The following is a 23,834-nucleotide window of genomic DNA, read 5'->3' on the forward strand; positions in this document are numbered from 1 at the left end:
TCACAACTTGAGCACAGGTGCCAGCAGCTTGGATGTGAGCTGTTTGGGGATAAATACCTGAATTGTTTATTTTTCTGCTCCTGAAAGGCCAGTGATTTTTACGTTTCCGCTAAGCATGGTTGGCATATAGCACAGAGCCTCTTTTTCCTGCTGTTTATATAAATGGACTTACCCTGTCCAGGTTCCCTGCTGCAAATGTGTGATTAAAGGATTATAAAGGTGATGGAAATAGTAATCACGTCTGTTTTCAGACAGAGCCTTCCCTCAAGGGGCCCCAAATGGCTGTGTTCTTATTCCTGCCTACAAGTAAAGGGGACCCAGGAGGAGCTTTCATTGATGGGGCAATAGGCCCCCAGAAGGGTTGGATAGCAAGTTGCCTCGGGTTAATCAGCTCATCAGCTTCCAGCTTTGATGCAGGGAGGGGGAGGGGGTGTCTGTCAAAACAGGATTCAGAGCCTGTGGACGACCACATCACTGGATCACCTGGGCTGGGCCTGAAATGGGGGCATACCCATTGTGGGTGAGCAGTTTAGGGGCAAACCTAGCTGTCAGCCATGGGAGGGGGCAGCCCGGCAGGCAGAGAATTATTTGGAAAAGATGTCGTAGGAGCTAGACAGCCATCCTAAGCGGTGGTCGGCATCAGGGAGGTCTGATAGATGGTTTCTACTTGTTGAACGGAGCAGATTTCTAGAGAGGATCTAGAAACACGGAGTGTTCCTGTTGTGGCTCAACAGTAATGAACCCAACTATGATCCATGAGGATGCATGTTCGATCCCTGGCCTTGCGCTGGGTTAAGGATCTAGCATTGCTGTGGCTGTGCTGAGGCCAGCAGCTGCAGCTCTGATTTTGAGCCTGGCAACCTCCATATGCCACAGGTATGGCCCTAAAAAAGCAAAAAACAATAAATAAATAAAACAGAAACAGGCAATGTGTGATGGTTGAGGCTGGAAGTGCCAGGATCTCAGCCTTGGGCAGGGCTCTAGGTCAGGGTTGGACTCCCAGAGAGGAAGGACCCAGAAGAGCAAGGTAGGGCCCAGGCCCAGAAGATCTAGGGATGGGGCAGGTTATCATAAGAGTTGAGCCTGGAGCTCAAACTGGGCAGAAGTCCCACCACAGCTGTGTCCAAGGCCAGGCAGCCAGCTCCATTGGCACTGAGTCACCAAAAGCACTCATTAGGCTCATTCTGTGGAAATAAACATCTGGTTCCAGTGCTCAGGGAAGGGGCGTGCTGCTGGTGGGGAGGTGGGGGAGCAGCACCTCAAACGGCCATTCAAGTTCAGGCTTCTGGGGTGCAGGGAGGCTGGATCGATTGCAACCAGAATTTTACCTTCCACATGGAATCACCAAAGAGAACCAGCTAGATGTCAGAACAGAAGATGCGAGCAAATTCTAGCCCAGGCTGAGGCACTTCCCGACCCTGGAATGTGAGCTGAGGAGCCTCCCTTGGCTCAGCCTCAGTTCTGCCACCTCCAGCAGAGACTAGTGCCTCCCTCCTTCGCATCATTGTTATAAAGAGCATGAAACAGCATATAAAATCCCCCTGCCAAAAATACGATAGCAGGGTGCCGTCAGTATTATTATCAACCTGACAAGTGTAGCATCTTCTCTCAAGACTGGATTTCCCAAGGCTGATTTGCCAGTTCAAGAACCATCCAGCCCTTTCACTCCTTTGCCCTAGTCCCTCACCCCTGGATACTTTCTCATCCGTCATTCCCCAGCAGAGGTTTCATCCATCTTAGAAAGAGAACCATAGTACGTGAGAACTGGTGGGGAGGAAGGGATCATCTGATGAACCATTGGACTTTAGAGATGTGAACACTGACACACCCCTGGGAGATGTCACCTCCTCTAGGGCACATGGCTGGTTAATGGCTGAGCCAGAAAGCACAGTGCCTGGCATAAGGCGGCAACTCAGTATATGGTAGCCTTTATTATTATTCCAACTATGCCATGCTTCACTCAGCAATCCATTTGCGGCTTATTAATAACTTTGACTAAAGGTTTGGGATGGGAAGTGGTGAAGGTTGAAGAAGAGGGATGTCATAATGAATATCACAGAGGACATTTTTAGATTATCGAAGGTCACCTTAAATCCCTCCTCTTCCAGGAAGCCAAAGCTGATTGGTGGCTCTTCCCATGTTCTCATTATATCTCCTTATACCTCTTCCTTATTTCATATGCTTAAACCCAAAGTGCTTCTTTACTTGTCACTCTCACCTTCCAGACATTTGTTTCCTTCAAAGTAGCGACTATGACTTTGCTCAAACCTGAATCCATGATGTTTAATGTACAGTATGTGAAGCTGCGGGTTTTATTACATCAGGACTCTGTCTGATGTTTCTTAGATGTTTCCGATTTCTTTGGGCTCATGGACCAAGAGTCTTGGACCAAGAACCAAAAAACCATTGTTTTCATCCCAGTCGCTTTATTTACAGTCTGTATGACTATAGTTAAGACAGGTATCCTCTTTAAGCTCCAGTTTTGGTTATCTGTGAAAAGCAGTAACTATCAGGGATACAAATGGATAAAGCCTTTGACCAAACGATTCCTCTTAGAAGCTTATCTTAAGACAAGTCACATACATCCTACAGATATACTTTCCCACAGGTTATTCCTTACAGCATAGTTTGTAAAAATTAAAGATTGGAACGACTTAAATGGGCTTGTTAAATAAACTAATTTATGTAATAGAATACTATGCAGCCACAAAAAGAATGATCTAAGTCCATATATATTGCTCTAGGTAATCTCCAAAATATATTGTCAAGTAAAAAAACGTGAGGTGCGTAACAGTGCATGAAGCAAGCTTCTGATTTGTAAAGGAGGGAGATGTTATGTGTGTTATTTGCTTGTCTGTGCTTAAATTTCCCTGGAAGATTTCTCAGAGAACTGGTGACTTAGGTTGCACCAAAGGAGAAATATGGACAGCTGTGGACAGAAGGGAGGGGCTTTCCACTGTATAGACTTTTGGATCTTTCGGATTTTGAACCAGGTGATAATAAATAATACAATATATTTTTTTAAAATATCAAAAGAATAAAAAAGGAATAAAAGTCCTGACCCACTCTCTTGACTGTTGTGAGGAGCATATGCTGGGACTCGTGCTCCCAAGCCTAGTTGACCCCTCGCCGTTGTATTTGAAACAGATCTATTTTCCAACCAAGATCCTGTTGTGCTCACCCACTGTGGATTCACCGAACAGCCTTCCAGTTTCACTTAGGTATGACATTTCCACTCTCCGTGAACAGACCTCTGGTGAAATGTAGCCGGGGCCAGGCTCTCCCAGGAGGGTCTGGGATCAGAATCTAGGGGCTGCGGGCACACCAGGGTCTGAGGTCAGCTGGCCCGCAGCTCTCTCCTTCCATCACACAGAGAACACAACCTCAACACACACACAAGTTCCGGCAACTTGAGCTCAGGGAGGACCCAGGAAATACTGTCTCCGTGGCTGGAAGGGTTTCCTTTGTCTCCTTTATCCTCTCACTGTTTCTCTCGCTAAGGTTTTATTGCTTTTAGAGTTAGGAGGGAGATTCCACCTCAGGGAAGGTAACTGTGAGCTCTGACCAGAACGAGCTGTATTTCTAGTAACTGACTGACGGTGATCAGACACATGAAGGACAGTGAAAAGAACCACTGACTCTAAATCCCTTCCCCAGGGATGCCTGGCATCGCACCATTAGCCATTTACATGCTAATCGTTGTCATCAATGTGCAGATCCTCTCTTTAAACTTAAATTTGCCTGGGAAGGGTAATATCTTTGGAAGAATGAGCTTAAAAGAACATTCATTCATTGATTCCATGGTTATTGAATGTTTATTCACACCAGACCCTCTATCAAATACCTGCACCTATAGACAAATAGGACAATCATTGATCTTAAATAATATCACAGCAAGGATAATGATGACAGTGATGACACTGAGTGCTTATTACATGGCAGGCACTCTTCTAAGCTCTTTGCAGGTACTTGCATTGGATTCCTTTTTTTTTTTTTTTTTTTGCTTTTTAGGGCCACACCCTTGGCATATGGAGGTTCCCAGGCTAGGGGTTGAATCAGAGCAGCAGCTTCCACTTTACACCACAGCCACAGCAATGCCAGATCCTTAACCCACTGAGCAAGGCCAGGGATCAAACCCAGCATCCTCATGGGTACTAGTCAGATTCATTTCTGCTGAGCCACAAGGGAAACTCCCTGCATTGGATTCTTGTAACGAATTTGAGGTGGGCAATGTTGTTATCGCTATTTGTTGGATGAGGAAATGGAGGCAAGAGTTAAGAACTGGTTTAAGATCCCGAAGCAGGTGAGTGAGCCGGTCTATAAACTTTGTATCTAGCAGATACGGTTCTAGGGAGAGAAAAGAGCCAGCAGTGGAGGCCCTAGGTGCTGTCTCCCTGTGAGATGGGGTGGGGTAAATGATACAGATGAGACACCTGACAGTCCTCAGGCAAATTCCTCCCTGGCGATGTTGAGATGCACTCAGCTAGCTGTACAAGACTTAAGGCGATACTAATCAAGAGAGCAGTCAATTATATGGACATCTGCCAGGGTGAGTGATGAGCCCAGGGCACAGAAGAGGCCAGCCTAGGGAAAGGGCCCAGGCCGAGTCAAGATCCTCCAGGCTGCACTTCTGTGCAAGTTTTACCTAAAACTGACCTGAGGCCTGGGGCCCAAGCATCCCAGAGCCCAAAGGAAACAAGAGCTATAAATCTGTCTTTGGCAGTAGGGTGAAGGTTGAGTGAGCTGGCAGGGAAGCACACGTGATCCAAGGGATCTGGCTGCACGAGGAGTCAGCCAGCGTGGGAGTGAGATGGGGCTGGCCTGCAAAATCCTGAACCCTACACCAACGTAGAGCTCAGCCAAGTGCAGCAGAATCAGGGACATGAGGCCGTGGGCCTAGCTCAGTGTCACCAGTTTCTTCCTAAGTGGCTCTGAGCTGCATTGACGTCCAGGCCAGAGACTCAGCCCAGCATGTTGAACTCAGGAGGGGCCGGGGCTCTTCTCCAGCCTTCCCCCTCCTTGTGCAGATTCTGAACGTGCTACTGGAAGGGGAGATGATCCCTTCCCAAAGCGCTCCCTGCGATTTGGAATTGAGTCCTGGACAATAACTTCATTCACTTTTCAAGTTCCCTGCCTGCTACCGGCTGCAGAAGTGGAAGCTGTGTGCCTTCAAGGAAAGCCAGTCTCCCTCCCTCTGGACTGGATCTTCTAGGAACTGGGAATCTGGAACCACACAAGCAGGAAGAGGCTGGAGATTGGGGTTCAAACAGACTCACCTGTCACCAAGTCTCACCATCAGAACTGGGCCCGCAGCATTCATGGGAGCAGAGGGAGAAGACAGAGCTGCAGTCTATTCCCAAGGAAAATGAAGTCTGTTTTTTTCCCTCCCTGATTAGCATTTTTATTGCGTCCCTCCTATTTGCTCTGCCTGCTCATAATTAAATACTGCCCATGGTGTCTCGTCTATCTTGGTAATGTTCTCCTGGACATCGACGAATTGGATTTTCTTTATGGACTTGCTCCACTGGTAGAAAATAAGACTCTTGTTCCATGTGTGCCCTGGCCGGGGGGTCAGCCCCGGGGCTGCTGAGCATTGAGGTCAGGAACCTCCTCATAGTGTCTCGGGGGTCTCAGGCTGAGATCTCAGAAGGAAAATGAAAGAAGCACTGGGTCCTCTTGTCCTCAGAGCAGCCCCTGCGGGAGATGCTCTGCTTAGGAAGGCCTGACACCCACAGGCCGGCAGTGACCCCAGAGGCCGGCAGTGACCCCAGAGGCTGGCAGTGACACCAGAAGTTTAGGAGCGAGGGGTAAGACTTTCGAAGAGGGAGACCAAACCTTGCCCAGGACTCCAAACACAACCCTGAAGCTGCCTCTAATCCCCATGCTCCTCTCTGCCTAATTCGTCCCCTTCATGTGACAAACGTCTTGGCTATGGCTATAGTCCCTCAGGGCCCCATCCTGGGTCATCAAACCAGAGCTTCCCTTGGCCTGCCGTTCTCTTGTCAGCCCTCTAGCTTCCCTCCTCCTCCATCCCCAACTCTGTCCTCAGTGGCATCCATCCTATTTCCCAGGAGCTGCCCGACATTCCCCACTTTTTCCTCCACCTCTGCTCTTGTTTAACCAAAGCCCCATTTCTCCTGGTGTCCAACTTGGGATATGATGGGATATGATGGGATGAATTTGCATTTGAACCTTCTCAAGGGCAGGTTTATCAGTCTAGACCAGAGATTTAGTGGTTCTCAAAGTGTGGTCCCCAGACCAGCCGCAATTTGCACTTCGGGATCCGGTTAGATGTGCAAATTCCCCAGGCACGGACCTCAGACCTGGTGAATGAGAAACCCTGGGGGTAAATTCAGTGAGCCCGTTTTAAGGAGCTGCCACACTCAAGCTCTCGAGCCACTGCTGTAGACCATTTTCCACATCGCTCTCTCAGCGGCATGTCCTCTCACGTCCAGGCCATCTGTGTACTTGTCTTCCACCAGCCAAGGACTCCAGGTCACTCCCCTGCCTTCCCAAAGGATATTGCTGGCCCGCCTCTGACTGCTCTCCCAGGGGCTGTGTTTCCTCCTCTCGCATCCCCACTGCACCTTCTCCCTGAGCAATGTCGCCTTCCCTGGAAACTTCTACTGTCACCTCCAAGCTGTGGATTCCCGCATGCACATTTCTAATGAGCAGCTTTCTCCCAAGTGCTGGAAATAAACTTCCTTCTGCCCATCAGGCATTGCCCTTGACGATACCAAACACTCAGCCCAAACAAAGCTCCTCCAACTGATGTCCGGGGGTCCTTATTTCAGCCCATTCTCCTCCCGACTTTACGCACAGCGACTTCCTCCATTTCCATCAACACTCGCCTCTCCCTCCCGCACACACCCTCCCACAACCAGTCACCCGGGGCCCACAGATTCTGCTGCTCCCTCTTCTTGACCAGATTTGTCTTCACGGCTAGTTCAACTGCCCAGTTCAGGCCCCCCACCCACAGCTCCCATTTCTACCCTCCCTTCTTCTCACTGCTGCCAGAGCTGTTTTGCTAAAACACAGATCTCACCGCAGTGGTCCCTCCCGGCACAGGATGCAACCCAACTGGGCTTCCCATCATCCCATCCCTCCCGCTTGGCTCCTTGCTGCTCTCCTGGCTCAGCCTCACTCCCACCACTAGACGCTGCTCATTTTCACACCTCCCTGCATTAGCTCATGCTCTTGTCTTTGAACAGAATGACTTTCTGTTGCCAGAGCTTCTTCTCACCCTTAGACATGCAATTTAACGCACCCACCTTGTGTGTGCCCTTCCCAGACACCCCTCACCGCCCCCGCCCCCCCCGGGCTCCAGAGCACATTGCCCTTGCCCTTCATCAATTCCTCGAAAGTCGGCTGTGCCTCAGTCATCATCCTCTTTCCAGTTCAGGGCACAATTCCCAGCACATCACTGAAGCTACATAGGTAATTGCTCTGCTCACTCGATCCAGCTATTACTTAAAAGACTGAGACCTGGAGTTCCCGTTGTGGCTCAGTGGTAACAAACCCCACTAGTATCCATAAGGATGAGGGTTCAATCCCTGCCTGGCTCAGTGAGTTGAGGATCTGGCTTTGCTGTAAGCTGTGGTGTAGGTCACAGACGAGGCTTGGTGGCATAGGCTGGCAGGTGTAGCACCGCTTTTACTTCTAGCCTGGGAACTTCCATATGCTGCAGGTGCAGCCCTAAAAAGACAGACCTGCAAACCTGTGATCACGCTGGAACCTTCTTTGTCCCACTCCCTCATCGTCCAGGCAGAGTGGTGGCAGTTGAGGGCAGAGTCCGTCCTTTCCACACACTCCCCAGGCAGCTCTGTGACCCTGGCTTCCACCCTTGTCATTTATCTTCCGTGTCACAATTTCTCCCTCGTGAGAATGGTGGGGAAAATGAGCACTATTTACCCCTCAGGTTCTGTCTACGGATGGTCCCATCCTGCTTTCACCTCAGTCTGGTAAACTCCCTCCAGAAGAGAAAGGAGGGGAGGACTCTTTCCCACAACCCTGACCCTGGCTGCATTGTTCTGATCCGCGTGGTGGCCACATGGAAAAGCACTGTCAGGGGACATTTCCTTTGCTTGGGGGCCCTGGATTCCAAGCTGCACCCCAAAAAGACCCCAGTGCCCAGAGGCAAACAGTAGCGCCTAGAATACAGACAACACTCAGTAAGTGGTTGTTGAATGAATAACAAAATGCTGAGGAACAGAAGATGCTCTCAGACTCCTCCCCTCACCCCCAGGGTTGCCAACCCCTGCCTTTGCAGCCTGTCTAATTCCTGAGTCTCTGTGCAGGAAGGAGCGAGGCAGCAAAGAGGAAGATGGAGAGAGCTTGAAAGGAACATTTTCCCATGATTCTCTCCTCTGTTTGTCTCTGAGGAGGACCTCAGGATCAAGAAAAACACACAGGCTTCCCAGGCCACCAAGCCCTCCTCATTCCTGGCCTCAGCCCTGGGCTCATGCCCTTCCACGCTACGGACAGAAGGAGGTAGACAGACTAGCTTGGAGACAACTTTAAGTGAATTCAATTACCATAGCAACCAAAACCACCAGAATGGAGATTAGACTCCAGACAGCAGTGATCCAGGCATCCAACACAGGCAGTAATCCAAAGGCCGTTATTTGTGAGACCAGGGGCAGGGTTAGGGGAAGGGGCACCCCAGCTCGTCTACCCAACACCCCCCCCCCATCTGCACTTTCTGGGACTCCTCAGCACTCCAACCTGCCGAGGAGCAGGTGGTCTTCCCTGCTGGGAGCTGGAGAGACCTGGGTGGGGGCGGGGGTTAGAGCACTGAACAGGTGCTGGCCTTCTGCTGGCCTCTCATTTTCTACCGTGTCCTTCCATGGATGGGCAGGGTACCAGCTGGCCTTCTGCACCTCTCCATGGAGTAACATTGAAGGCTAGGAGCTCTGGAGTCAGATTCTTTGGTGTTAAATCCCAACTCAACTAATGATCTTGAGCAAATTGCTGAAGATTTTCTGTGCCTTGGTTTTTTTCATCTGATAAATGGGGATGACAGTAGCTGCTCATAAGAGTGCTGTAAGGACTGGAAAAAAAAAAAAAAGAAGAATGCTTATAAGGCGTTAGCATAGTGAGTAGCACTTATTAAATGCCAGGCAAGAGTCTGTTGCCACTGCATCATTGCTATCGGTATCAATTTCATGATGATGAGGATGTGATGACAATTCCTGCTCCTTCTGGCCCTTGTCCATTTCTCTGCTATGAGCACTTTTCCAGGTCGAGGCACCAGTCTAAGGCAGGCAGAGAAGATTCCCAGGAGGCTGACAAGCTGGGTCATAGTGGTCAGTCCCCTCCTGCTCCAGAAGCCAGTCAGAAACCCAGAGGAACTGTATGGGCTGCCAGGCCAATGACCAACGGCCTTGTTCTCTGGGGATTTTATGCGGGCCTGCCAGCTGTGGTCAGCCAGCTGTGGTCAACCTGGAGAATCTCAGGAAGGACAGAACCCTGGAGGGTCTCATGCACCTGTTCATTTTACCCCCGAAGATGATAAACAAGTCTGTGATCTTCAGCCCAAAAGAACTGTTGCCTTCCCTAAAGCTGGAACTCTCATCTGTAAAACAGGGATAAAAATAAAGGCCAGTTTCAGAGAAATTGTAGACCTGTTCCCAAAGAACTGGGGGCGGTGATTTTAAGGCCCTCACCTCGTGAGTGTGTGGGTTTTATTTGCCATGTGTCCAAAGAAGGCAGAGATGATCCTCTTCGGTGATTCAAAGAACCTTTTCCCGGGGCCAGAGAAGGAGTGTCTGGGCTACCTCAGGGATGTGCTAGTTCTTTCCACAAGCATTTTTGAGCACCAGTGATGGTCAGACCTCACGCAGCTGCCAGGGAAGTCAAGACAGATAAGGCTCAGGAGTTCAGGAGTTCCCGTCACGGCTCAGTGGTTAACGAATCCGACTAGGAACCATGAGGTTTCGGGAGTTCGATCCCTGGCCTTGCTCAGTGGGTTAAGGATCTGGCGTTGCCGTGAGCTGTGGATCTTGAGTTGCTGTGGCTCTGGCTAAGGCTGGCGGCTACAGCTCCAATTAGACAATTAGACCCCTAGCCTGGGAACCTCCATATGCCGCGGGTGTGGCCCTAGAAAAGGCAAAAAGGCAAAAAAAAAAAAAAAAGCCTCAGGAGTTCAGCTTGGTGGTTAAGGAAGACCTCAGAGGAACACATCCTGAGGTGCTACTGGACAGGGGAGGCGTGGTGAGGCTGCGTGGGGCAGCGCGGCTGAGTGTTAGAGAGGACTGGCATCTGGATTGGGCTGGAAGGAGGAATACGTTTTGCCCAGTGGAGAAGAAGGAAGGACTCGGCAGGCAGAGAAAACAGCAGGTGCAAAGAGGGAGTGTGAAAGGGCCTGGTATGTCTGGGGGAGGTGAGAAGTTTAGGGATGATAAAGTGTATGCATATGAGTGTGTGCGTGTGCACGTGCACCCATGCGTGTTGCGGAACGATAAGGGGGTGGAAAGAAGCATGGCTGGAGATGAGAACCAAGAGTTCATCTCCTTTTTTTTTTTTTTTTTTTTTGGCTTTTTAGGGCTGCACCCTCAGCATATGGAAGTTCCCAGGCTAGGGGTCGAATCGGAGTTGCAGCTGCCGGCCTACACCACAGCCACAGTAACTTGGGATTCGACTGACCCACACCACAGCTCACAGCAATGCCAGATCCTTAACCCACTGAGAGAGGCCAGGGATCAAACCCGTGTCCTCATGGATACTAGTCAGGTTCATTTCCGCTGAGCCACATTGGAGCTCCAGTTCATGTCTGTTCTTCTGTCTCAAGAGATCAGCTGTTGTACAAGCCTGTAGATACTGTGGCCTGCTACGCTGGGCTTTGTCCAGCCTATTCTGAACATTCATTCCCCAAAAACCAAAGGAGTTGTTGAGCTTGTTTTAGGGAAAACTCCAGCCTGTTTCTTAGGGTCTGCATTGCTCAAAGGTCTTGAATGCCCTCAGCTGACAGCTTCCTCCAGCCCAGCGTAAACAGCTCTGTCTGGAAAGGACCCCCATTCCCTCCAGGAAAGGTTGCACCTACACCCCAGCTGGTTTTGCTCTGCATTTCCGTGCCCGAGGCTGGCACAGACATCTGCCAGGCAGCACAACCTGTTCTGGGACCCTCTTTTGCTGCTCCACATCCAACCAATCAGAGTCCTAATGATTTTTATCTCTAGCATATTTCTCTCATGCCCCCTCTCCTCCGTGCATCCGCTGCTGCCCTAGCAGAGGCCTCATCATTCCTCCTCTGGAATACTGCATCGACCTGCTAATTGGTCCCCTTGCTGCCCATCTGGTCCTCCTCAGATCTTTCCTCCACTCTGCTGGGCCTGAGTAGCTTCTTCTACCGTAGATGTGACTGCATCATGCCTTGGCCTGGAGCCCTTCGCTGGCTCCCTTCGGCCCGCAGGATGAAGTCCAGCTCCTTGGCTTGGCCTCCCAGCCTCAGGCCCTGCTTTGTCCTGCCTCTGGCCTCACATTCCAGGCACAGCTGTGCTCCTTCCTACACACCCTGCTATCTTTGCTGCCTGATGTTTGCCTCTTCCTCATGGCCATTCGGCTGATTCCTTGCCCTCTTTCCAGATTCAGCTCAGAGATCATCACCTCCAAAGCATCTTCCCTGACCCCTTGGGCTGGACCAGGTGCCCTCCCCACACTTCCCTAGCTCTCCCCACGCACACCTCTGTCACATGCACAAGCTGTTTTACCAGGTAGCTTTGTGATGCTCACCTCCAATTCTTCATCTGAGAAATGGGAATAATAATAGATCTACCTAATGAGATCAAGAATTTGTAAATCTAGCTTCACTTCTCCCCTCAGGCTTCACTGATACCCAGACAGCATTTAGTAAGCCTAACACATGAGTGCAAAACTCCCGCCCACTGTCCATCTTTCTCTTTAAACTGTGAGCTCTGAGAAGGCAGGGCCTGTGCCTATCTTGCTTGCCATCATGTGCCCGGGCAGTAATTAGTGGACCTTCGATAAGGACGTGGTAAATGAAGGAATGGTTTCATAAGTGTTTGTTGAACCATCGTTAGTGGATGAAGACCTATCATTTCAATTCAAATGTCTATTGAATGCCAGGCTCTGGGCTAGGGTTCCCACGTTGATACTTAGATGAGACAGGGGTGCATATAAAACTGACTCCTGTGTCTTGGTCAAATTTGCACCTTGAGTTGGAACTTCAACCCAACTCATTAGCATTTGAGGTGGGTGACCTCACTAGGAAGGCTGTCCTGTGTTCCCTTCCCTGTCCACTTCAGAAATCTGTTGCAAAGAGAGAGCCGCCCAACACTGAACTGGTATTTGCAAAACTGAGTCAGGCGCTGGTTATGATGTTGGGAGCTTACCCTTCTGGGGATTCCAGTTGGTCTGGATGGGAGGAGCACCCCAGGAAAAAAGGGTATTTCACCCTCTTGTCAACAAAGGACATGGAATTTTCTAACTTTTTAATGTATGTGTTTCGTTTTTTTTTTCTTCCACACCAAGCCTGGCTGTCTCCATTCTTTATGACTCTGGGCATGATTTAACATGTACACTTAAAAAATGGAAGAACAACTTCTTAAATTTGCAGTAAATGTATTGTTCAATGAATTTGATTTACTAGTTATGAGCCATAGAAGAGCCACCATGGCAATTTATTGTGACGTCTCAGGAGTTGGAGTCCACCACCTCTATCTGCTCTAATTCCCATAAAAATAATCCAATGAAGGGAAGACCAAGAGTGCATCTTGGCATCTGCTTGGACTATAACTGCCACACCCTAGTCAGTATATCAAGGCTCCCTTCCAGACAAGGAGACCATGGCAGGTGTGGGAGGTGTGGGGCGGGTCCCATGGATTTAGTGGCATTTGTTCTGAGCTGTTGGTTGGGGTCAAGGAGCAGAGGGCTCTGGGTACTGCAGCTTGTGAGAGATTTATAGAGCTGCACTTGCCTCCCTGGTGACTCTGCAAAGGAATTAAATGGATGGAAAACATGTGTGTGTGTGTGTGTGTGCGTGCGCTGAGGGGAGGGAAGGACCAAGACTTATAATTCAGAGGGATTCAGAAAGGTCAGTCACTTGGGAAAACCTCTGCAAGATAGTCTCTGCTTTTGATTCCTAAACCCAGGGAATGCTGGGAAAGGTGGGAGTTTTATAGCTGGTTGGGGGGCCAAGGGAGAGAGATGGAGGGAGGGGCAGGTAAGGCCTCCAGGGGGAAGAGTGTCCAACCTTAGCCCTACATGGAGGCGTAGCTTAGCAGAGGTGGGAAAGCAGGATTGAATTCCTGCAGAAGGAAAACCCTCAGGGGTAAAAGGAAAGCTGGGGGTTTAGAGAGCCACTGTACCTCCAATACAGCAAGAATACAGGAGCCAGAGGCCTGAGAGCAGAAAGCGGAAAAGCAGATGTGAGGATTGGATAACAACATAAGACATGTTAAAGTGTGTTTGCTTAATTCGGAGGACAATGGGCATTCCTAGAAGGCGTTCCACCAAAGGCCAACATGTTTAGATCTGTGTTTTGAAAAGATCATCTGACAGCTGTGGGGAAAGTACTGGCCTACTTGTCTAGGCTTCCGTTTCTGGAAAACTCCCTGCCTATCTTTGCCTAAGCTGAGAGGCACATTCCTCGGTCGCCTGCCAGCCTCTTGGTATCTGATGCTCAGCACCTGCACAGGTGCTGGGGTGACAATGAGAGGGCGCTCCGCTCTCAGAAGACAATCCGAGAAGACAGGCGGGGCTCATCCTGTTTGAAGAAATCAGAGCAAAGTGTTACCAGTGAGTACAGGAGGGTCGCAGATCATAGCCAGAGAGTTAACAGGGGGAGGCAGGAGCAAAACCCCAAGGTCTGGGTGAGGGGACAGACCTGCCACGCCGGAGCAAACCTCATTGCGGCTAGACCACCCTCTGTCCTCTCATGGCCAGCACCCCTAGCTCTTCCGTGGGGTCTGGGGAGATGTGCATTGCAAAAGCTGGATCTAAGACTTGCCCAATAGAACTTTCTGTGACGGTGGAAATTTTCTCTATCTGTACTGTCCACTGTGGTAATCAGTAGTAATGTGTGGCTATTGAGCTCCTGAAATGTGACCAGTACAATTGAAAAACAGATTTTTCAATTTTAATTAATTTTAGGTTTTTTTTTTTTTGTCGTCATTTTGCTATTTCTTGGGCCGCTCCTATGGCATATGGAGGTTCCCAGGCTAGGGGTCGAATCAGAGCTGTAGCCACCGGCCTATAATTTTAGTTTTAATGTAAATAGCCACTTGGTTAGTGGCTACCATATTAGCACAAGTCTAAGATGTGAGATCCTTGTAGACAGTTTTACCAAATGCTGAGCATGTAGGAGCATCTTGTGAACAATTCTCATTTCTCGTGCCTGGAGCCAGTGTGGTAGAAGGCAGGGACTTGAATGTTGACCTTGTCAGAGTTTAAATCCTATCTGTGGTCAGAGTAGGCTTACTACTTTAGTACATCTACCCGCATTTCAGTGGCTTAGCGTAATAAAAGTTTGTTTTTTCCCCGCATCTCATATACCAGTTAAGGTGAGGAAGGGTCTCTGCTCCACACAGTCATCCAGGAACCCAAGATCCACCCTCCTCTGGGTCCTTGAAATTCTCTCCATTAGACAGTGGATGGAGAAAGAAAGAGAACATGTAGAATTGGTGTGGATGTTTTTTATGGGGCTGGCTTATACTGCCTTGGCCAGAACTTAGTAACATGGCCAAAGCAAACTGCAAGAGATTCTGGGACATGTAAAGTGGCTATGCCCATGAAAAAGAAGAACTGAGGGAGTTCCCATTGTGGTGCAGTGGTTAACGAATCTGACTAGGAACCATGATGTTGGGGGTTCAATCGCTGGCCTTGCTCAGTGGGTTAAGTATCTGGTGTTGCCGTGAGCTGTGGTGTAGGTCGCAGACGCAGCTCGGATCCCGTGTTGCTGTGGCTCTGGCGTAGGTCGGTGGCTACAGCTCCGATTTGACCCCTAGCCTGGGCACCTCCATATGCCGAGGGAGCGGCCCTAGAAAAGGCAAAATAAAAAAAAAAGAAGAAGAAGAAGAACTGAGTCTGATGAGCAACTAGTCTGTCTCTGCCACTGGTATCTACTAGCTGTGTGACGTTAGGCCTTAGTTTTTTTATCTGTATGATGGGAGTAAAATAAGAATTGGTGAAGGTGAAATGAAATAATGCATGTAAAAGATGCCAAATTCAGTTGGGATTCAGGACTAAAATTCTTGCCTCTCAGTTTAGGTCTCATTTCAGCTGTTGGGCAGCAGCCCAGCTGAGCCCAGAAAGCTTGCATGGAGGCACTGCTGCATGGCCTTTTTTTACACATGCTCCTTTCTCCCCAAGGAGCAGCTCAGACTTTGGACAGAAGTCAGTAAGCCCTTGAGCTTGTCTAACACAGGACTACCCCTTGGGCAAAGGTGCAAGTACTGGCCAAATGTTCTTTGCCTGCTGCAGGGGTAAGGAGAGAGGAAGAGATCTCATTCCCTGGATGAGAGATGGATTTTGATGGCCATAGGAGGGTGCAATTACTGAAATATTTACAGATGAAACTAATGACATCTAGAATTTGCTTCCAAATTATTGGAGAGTGGTGATGAGTAGGGGTACAGATAAGTCATGATTGGCCTTGAGTGGATAATTATCAAAGCTCAGTGGTGGGTTTAGGGGAGGGGCAATTCTCTCCTCTTTTGTATATGTCTGAAATTTTCCATAACAAAGAACTTTTTAAGGGCACTGAGGATTCGTCTTTAATAGGCTTTGCAGAGAAATCCAGAAACCTCTTATGACCTTGCAGAATGCGGAGAGTAGCTGGACTGTGTTTATTTACTTGTTGACTCACCAAAGCAATTAACAATTTTGCAGCTGGGTTTCCCGCAAACCCAGTGAGGCAGAAACACCCAACCCAAGCCTTGAGCTCTGAAGAAAAAATGAACTTGAGTATGAGTAGCATAGATGTGCAGAGCTGCAAGGGGCCTTGGAGCTCATGAGCCGTGGCTGTTTACCATAAGGAAGTTGGCATCAAAAACTGGTGTACAGGTCCCCTCCTCAGAACACTTTTGCAAAGGCTGGAGATTTGATTTTAGAGCTGCAAAATTCAGACACAGCCCATCTTGTTGCTTATAGTTGCGCCAATCGGGCCAGTTTTATAAGTAGACAGTAACTCTATGGAGTTGGGAAGAGTCTCCTATCCCCCTAAAACTTTCCCTGCCGAGCCCTCCTATGGGTGGGAGTGCAAGCTGGTACAGCCACTGTGGAAAACAGTATAGAGGTTCCTCTAAAAACTAAAGACAGGAGTTCCCGTCGTGGCGCAGTGGTTAACGAATCTGACTAGGAACCATGAGGTTGCAGGTTCGGTCCCTGCCCTTGCTCAGTGGGTTAATGATCCGGCGTTGCCGTGAGCTGTGGTGTAGGTTGCAGACGCGGCTCAGATCCCGAGTTGCTGTGGCTCTGGCGTAGGCCGGTGGCTACAGCTCCGATTTGACCCCTAGCCTGGGAACCTCCATATGCCATGGGAGCGGCCCAAGAAATAGCAACAACAACAACAACAACAAAAAAGACAAAAGACAAAAAAAAAAAAAACTAAAGACAGAGTTGCCACATGATCCTGCAACCCCACTCCTGGGCATATATCCAGAAAAAAGCTATAATTCAAAAAGATACATGCACCTCTATGTTCATAGCAGCACTATTCACGATAGCCAAGACGTGGAAGCATCCTAAATGTCCATCGACAGATGACTAGATAAAGAAGATGTGCTACATTATACAATGGAATACTACTCAGCCATAAGAAGAATGAAATAATGCCACTTGGCAGCAACATGGATGGACCTAGAGATTATCATACTAAGTGAAGTAAATCAGACAAACACAAATATCATATGATATCACATATATGAAAAATCAAAAATATGACACAAATGGACTTATCCGTGAAACATAAACAGACTCATAGACATAGAGAACAGACTTGTGATTGCCCTGGGGAAGGGGAGAGAGGGGAGGGAAGGATTGGGAGTTCGGGATTAGCAGGTGCATGCTATTATGTATAGAATGGACAAACAAAAAGTCTTACCATACAGCACAGAAAAATTATGTTCAATATCCTGTGATAAGCCATAATGGAAAAGAATATGAAAAAGAATATATATATTCTTTGCTATACAGCAGAAATTAACACAATGTTGTAAAACAAATATATGTCAATAAAATAAATTTTAAAAAAGCACCCCTTCCCTTGTTTCTCCATTGGATGCATGAAATCCCACCCGCTCTATTTCATGGCCTTGGCTTTCATTATCCTGTTAAAATGTGAATACCATATCTCTGGGCAGGATAGTTTAAATGATTTATCAGTTCTTGCTGATGAGGAGGGAATGGAGAGAAATGGGCCCTTGAAGTTCAAGGCTGCAGACATGGGTGCCACAGAATGGAGAGAGGAGCCAATAGAAAAAAAGGTGTCTAGACACAAATTTCTCTGATCTCACACATTTCCCTTGGTATGAGAATAACCACATGGAAAGACCTCGAGTGACCTATCTGAACTTCTTCATGAACAAGCACTCTGCCTTTGACTTAAAAGAGCTAGTTTCAAACACTTGTAAAGTCAGTTACAAAATGATTTAATGGCCAATATTTTTATTTATAAATACATATGAAACGTTATGTGCATTATCTAATTCAATCCTCATGAACCCTATGAGTCAAGACCATCACTATAATTCATTTTATAGGTGAGGTAACTGAAGATCAGAGAAGTAAAGTAACTTGCCCAAAGTCACACAGCTTGTAGAGTCAAGATTTAAAGCCAGATCTGTCCTGAGCCCATGTTCTCACCACTAAGCCTCCACTGTCACAGGTTTCCTGATGTGGCTTACACATAATTTTATACTTAAAAGTCCAGCAAGCTTTGGTCTTGGCATCTCTTTGTGCCAAGCCTAGGTTTTGGCTAATATGTTTTTGATGGGCTCCGTCGCTGGGTTTTATGGTGAGCACAGTCACAGCTGCCAGCAGCCCAGGTACATTTCCACCAACTGCATCCTGGCTGTTCCCAAGGAGGTGATATTCTGGGGAAGTGATTGACATTCTGCCAGAAGGAAAGAAAAGAGTTCCCTAGAAACCAAACTGATTCAAGAGCAGAACACTGGCCAGGTCTCTGCAGGCAGCATCGACTGAGGTTTTCTTTGTAGATATGGAAAGGTTGGAGGAGAGGGGCTTTGGGCCTTTTTTCACCTGGGATCAGCAAAAAATTGAAACCCTCATCCTTCCTCTCTGAACTCATGACAGTGCTTCCATTCAATCAGATAGGACCTTGAGACCGATCAGTTGACAAATTTACCACGTATTCCTCAGTTACACACCATCAAGGGAGCCATGAAAATGAAAGTTAAAATAAATTCCTAATGCAAAGTTATTGAGCATCCACATTGCGCCAAGCCCTGAGTTAGAACATTCAGAAGTGTCTAAGATGTGGTCCTTCCTTAAATGGCTTAAAACCAGAGATGGGGGCTGCCATGCAAAAAACCAAGGTAATAAGGTAATAAGAACTCTCTGAGGCATGCAGGAAGAACTGTGGGAGCCCAAGTGGGTAATAGTTAATCCTCCTCGGGTGTGACACTGAAATTTACCAATATGTCTTATGTGACCTTTGGGCTGGGTATTGAAGGTCCGGGGCTGAGTGGAAATTTGCTAGGAAAAGAGAAGGAAATAGGAAGTGATGGAGGGCATTTCTGGAAGATGGTACAGCATGTACAAAGGCATGAAGGCGAGAAATGATGTGATCTGGTCAAGTAGCAGAGAAAAGTCTGCCTGCTGGAAAGAAGGGAATGTGTGACCATGGAAGAAGGTAAAGCGACAAAGGAAGTACAGGAGATGACACAATGAGAACGGGGTTTTACAGGAAACGATCTGTTGGAGAAGGTTGAAGGGGAGAGGTAAGATGAAGCAGAGGGGTGCCTGTGTACAAGGATGAAGATGCCAGGAGATGGTTAGGAGTTAGGGTGCGCTCAGGAAGGAACAGTCAACACCTGAATGAGCTTGAAACCAAGGGCTCCCCTCAACTTTCCAGGGAAAGGGGCAGATGGAGAAGCAGAGAAGACAAAGGACAGAGCCCCAGGAAATATCAGTGTGCAAACAAAAAGAGCCTCCAGGGGAGAGCAGAGCAATCATAGCACCTATGATCTGCACCTTCGGCCTCCACCAACCTTCCTCCAAATTATCACTAGCAAAAAACTGAACAGATAAATAGTACTTTTTTCCTTCCAGTGCCTGTGTTCCCCTTGTCATACCTGCTCTCCTGCTCCCCTTCCCTCCTCTTCCCTCGCCTGACATCTCCCAATGAGGGAAGTCCTGACGAAGGGAACACCCCCTGCCTTCACCTGTAAGGCCCCCCACCCGGTCCCCAGGGATCTGCCTGGCTGGAGCAGGTCCCCTGGAAGGGTTTGCTTGCAGAGCCTTCTTTAACAACTTCTCATTTGCCATCACTAGTCTAAACATTTTGGTTAGTGCAATGACCACTCAGACAACGGTTGGCCCTCCAAATGGGGTTAGTGCTGCAGGAAGGGAAGCTTCCTCCACTCCCTCAGGAAGGACCAAAGCATCTGATGGTTGTGGGTGTCCAGCCATCAGGGCCACCAGTGTTGGACGGTACATTCTGGCCTGGCCACGCTGGACAATCTGGGCTGATCCCCACAGATGCACCCCTGGCCCCTGAGACTGGGCAGAGCACCTCAGCGTGAACTCTACCACCAACCTCCTCACCTTGGGAAATAAGAGGCAGCCCAGGCACCAGCAAGCTTTGGGCTCCTCAGGAAGACTTCACCCTGGAGGAAACTCAGAAGGTACAGCCCCAGCCGGACACAATAAGCCCTGACCCCATGCCCAACCTCCAGAGGCCAACCAAAGGAGAGGCCAACAGAGCCAGGTCAAGAGGGTCTTAGGGCAGACCCTCTATCTGACTGAGGCGGCCACTCTACTCTCAAAAGAGCAGAACTCCAGCAGCTTGTTGGTGGGGGGGGGGGGGTTGTCAAAAGGGAGCGTTCACTCCAGATGTTTGGCCTGGGATGCATGAAGCACCGTTGGTTTTTCTGTCTACAAAATGGTGGTGCGGACAGGGTCATGGAGACCCAGCAAGGAGTCAGACTATGGCGGCACCTCACCCTCAGGTGGCTATGTTAAGCCTGATACAATCCAAAGACCTGCCAAGCTGCCTTGGCTCCCCTGGAGCCTTCCTATGTTTGGTCCTTTAGAGCGCCCCCTCCTGTTAGCGGCTTCCTGAATCGCCCACTGCAACACCTTGGGGAAGCCGCTAAAGCTCTCTGTACCTTAATTCAATGCTGGGGGACAGAGGCAAAATAAACTCTGATGGCCACTGAGTAAACGCTCATATGCCCAGCTGTGGGAATAAGGGGTAGGTGGCAATGGCGGGATCAAAGCCAGAGAACCCCAAGCCCAAGGGGAGGGAGGCTCAGTGAGAATGAAGGGCCGCCCCTACTCAGCCCCCACTGCAGCTCCGCTTCCATAAAGCCTTACTCTACATATTTAGGGAAAGAAGGGAAGCTGGGGCCATGTGGGGATCTAGGGTCCTTATTTACTCCTCCTGCATAAAACAGGCCCTCAGGAAATGCCCCACAGGCCTCTGTCTGACATGGTCCAGCCCCTTCTTTAACCCCAGTCCTGTGGCTCTTCCTCTATTCATCAGCAGAGGTCTCCCCCTTTGGGGGCTTAAGGAATCAACCACCTCAACCAGGGAACTTGACCCATTATGGGCTGTGGCCTGGCATTGTTACTATTACATGCAAGGAAATGTGTGTCTGCCTGTGTCTGTGGGTACGGTCCAGCGGTTCCACCTTCCTGCCCAGGCAGATTTCACACTTCCTGCTCCCACCACTCTTGCCTTGAACTCCAGGGACAACCAGCAATTACACTGTACTTCCTATGTTCCAGGCATTGTTCTAAGTGCTTTACCTGCGATAATTATTTTTCTCCACAAGGCCTTATAAAGTAGACAGTACTATTTATTGCCATTTTAGAGATGAGGTAATCAAGGCACAGAGAGGTTAAATAGATCACAGAGCCAGTAAATAGCAGAGGCAGGTTTAAATTTAGGCAATCTGCGTTCCAAGTCTGTTTTTTTTTACCTCCAAGATACACGGCACCCAGAATGTAGAAAGTCAGCCACCCTCCAAATTCCTGCCTCGTCAAGGGGCAAATTGTTGAAGCAGACCAGCCACAAGCAGCAAAAGCAACCTTTCTGGACATTCTGAGGCACAGCTTCTAAAAGCAAGCCTAGCAGAGCAGCCCAGGGAAATCCCTGCGCAGACACACCGGCCCGGCAAGTCAGCAAACCTGGAGGCTACAGACTTGGAGTTGGGCTGCCTCTTAGACCCACAGTCCACACTGTGACAAGCTCTGCAAATAGCGGCCAGAGCCATGGGACTAAAGAAGAATCCTCATGTGTGCACAGCTTGGAAAGGACACACACACAGAGCACAGCCGTCCACAGGAGCACCGTCTTTAAATAGAAAAGAGAGCCTGAAATATATCCTGAGCTCGCTTGCGCTCCCTCCACCACACGCGCACACGGCCAGGGCCAGTTGAGGAACAAACGCCTTAGCTGTGGCGGTGGCAAGGGAAGGAATTCTAGTGCCCTGGCAACTTCCAGTTCCTATTTAAAATATCTGAATTGGGAGCATGAACAAGCTCCCAAATTAGCTTTTTAAATAGAAGCCCAGAGTTAAAGGAAAAGCGGCCGTGTCATGGGGGAAAACAAGTGAGAATCCCGGCCAGGCCAGGCCAGAGGCAGAGAGGGGAAAGGCGAGGCCAGGAGTGCGGGAAAGATGCCAGAGAGGGTGGGAGCTAGAGGGAGGGCAGATCCGCGGGCAACGGCTCCTTCAGCTGCTAAGTCAAGGGACCTCCCTTCTGCTTATTACTTGCTCTCTTATTTTCCAGGTCACCTGGTGGTGAGAAGGGCTTGTAAATAAAACCACACTGACCTAGACTAGAAATTCAAGTCTTTCCCATTTTCCTCTAGATCTTCTCAACAGGAAGGAGAGTGTAGGTTACACTTACATGATGGGCTGTGAGCCTGCGAGGAATGGGGCCAAGTGTGTGAGTGCGTTAGAGGTACTGGAGGAGGAAAATGCCCCCAGCTAACTGTTCCTGGAAACCTCCACACTCTAGGGCAGGGTCCGCCCCTGAGCTACCTACAAGATGCAAAACAAAGACGGGAAAGCCGGGGAGTTCAAAGCTGGGCAGAAATAAAGTACTGGGTTTACCTCTCCCAAGTTGGACTTGGGGCCCGAGGGCTGAGGGAAAACTGCCCCTCCCTGCACCTGCCCACCCAGAGTCAGAGGAATTCCCAGGGGTCAGAGCAATAAGGAGAAAATTAGCTCTTCCCCTGAGGGAAGGGAGGAGGAAGGTGGAAGCAATGCCAAGGCCTTCCCTGAATTCTTCCCCGCTCTGCCAGGGAGTGGCACTGTTGTTAATCATTATTACTGTATGCAAATCAGTATGCAAATCCCACACGCGGGACTCCTGGCAAATGCTAATCGAGCCCACGCCCACCTCTTGAAGGGCCAATTGTACACCTTTCAGACAGACACGCTGAAGGGGGCTTTGGGGAGAGCGGGAGGCCTGGGTGAGTGAGGGGCTCCGAGCGTCCAGGGGCTCATAGGGAGGGCCCCGGGCCAAAATGGCCCACCCCCAGCCCTTAATCTAGAACCTGGCTAGGGGTTCTCACAAGCCGGAGGCTCCGTTTGGACCCAGAGAGGATCTTTCCCAGTCCCCTTCAAGCACGCCCTCCCTTCAACCGCACGCTTTGCTTTTCCCTCGGTCTCTGTCTCACACCCAGAACTGTGGTCGCTCGAGCCCTGCGTTCCGATCCCTGCCGAGGCACGGAGCCGTCTCGCCTCCAGAGCTCCAGGTAGAGATCTCAGGTTTCCGGACACACGGAAAGCTGCAGCCGCTCGGGTCTACACGGGCGGCGGGGACTAAACCTTCCGCGGGGCCGTACACCACTCTCTGGCTGCTCCGAGGCTCCATCCGCCCGACCCTTCCGGCTAGTCGACCGCCCGCTCCCCAGCCAGGGCCGAGGCACTGGACAGCGGGGATTCCGGGCTTCAGAGAGGGACCGAGGGACTGGGCAGACTTGGGTTGAGAGTTCACGCTCCCAAGTCCAGACCCTCGGGTCTGGGGTACCGGGTACACGTGGAGGGAATCCCTCCCTTCGGGTCGTGCCCCTCTCGCTCTGGAAGGAGAGCGGCTCTTACACGGAGCAAGGGCATCGTGTATCCTCCCTCCCCACCCCACCCCCCGCCACACACCCCGCCCCCAGGACCTCTCCAGCCCTGGCACTCGGAGCTCAGAGCCGCGGCGAGCCTTGAAGCTTGCGCGGTGGCCTGCTCCACCTCCCCAGGTGGCAGGGCTCGGCCGCATGCAAGTGCTGGTGCCGCGTGGACAGTCGGTGAGAAACACTCAGCTGGGTCCACACACACCCCACGCGCGCACACACTGGCGCTCCCTGCCACCTCTCCCCGAGTCCCCATCACACAAGACCCCGAGCTCACGCTTACGCCTACTCCCCGCTCCACCCCCACCCCCAGGCCGAGCTCACCTTGCCACGCTCATCCCTTTGCCCACCCTCGCTGGCACACCCGCTCACACCCGCGTCGGCACACTCTGCCACCTCCAGGCACACCCTAGGATTCCTCCACTGGCCCGGGGAGACGCACCAGGCTCTGCCTCTTCTCCCTGCCCCCCACCCCCGCTCACGCGCGCGCCCCTCTACACACACACACACACACACACACACACACACACGCACACCCTCGCGCGGGGAGTCACTCCCCCTA

At 50.0% G+C, this 23,834-nt stretch overlaps 1 protein-coding gene and 2 long non-coding RNA genes across 5 annotated transcripts in view; 1 reads left to right on the top strand and 2 right to left on the bottom strand.

Annotated features, from left to right (window-relative positions):
• The window catches only part of KCND3 (potassium voltage-gated channel subfamily D member 3), a 376,917-nt gene that overhangs the window by 125,792 nt on the left and 227,291 nt on the right, over positions 1-23,834 (top strand). Inside the window, exon 1 of one of the 3 annotated variants that reach the window (XM_085023636.1) lies at positions 22,628-22,906. The exons of 1 other annotated variant lie outside the window; for it this stretch is intronic. The gene's annotated coding sequence lies outside the window, so the exon portion shown is untranslated. Of the gene's footprint in view, positions 1-22,627; positions 22,907-23,834 lie in introns of those variants that run through there. One more of the 3 variants, XM_085023638.1, reaches the window with a different exon arrangement.
• Positions 8,937-9,805, bottom strand: LOC102157576 (uncharacterized). Its single transcript, XR_014844541.1, has 3 exons — positions 9,666-9,805; positions 9,487-9,574; positions 8,937-9,049 (listed from the first exon to the last, which is right to left on the bottom strand). It is a non-coding gene; the product is annotated as an uncharacterized LOC102157576 (long non-coding RNA).
• LOC146404197 (uncharacterized) lies at positions 12,447-23,734 on the bottom strand. Its single transcript, XR_014844542.1, has 3 exons — positions 23,597-23,734; positions 17,060-17,090; positions 12,447-13,723 (listed from the first exon to the last, which is right to left on the bottom strand). It is a non-coding gene; the product is annotated as an uncharacterized LOC146404197 (long non-coding RNA).

The sequence above is a fragment of the Sus scrofa genome, chromosome 4 (genome assembly GCF_054392235.1).
Source record: "Sus scrofa isolate SSC_HxYL_T2T_F1_AM1 chromosome 4, Sscrofa_HxYL_maternal_Yorkshire_Landrace_v2.0, whole genome shotgun sequence".
NCBI classification, from domain to species: domain Eukaryota; kingdom Metazoa; phylum Chordata; class Mammalia; order Artiodactyla; family Suidae; genus Sus; species Sus scrofa.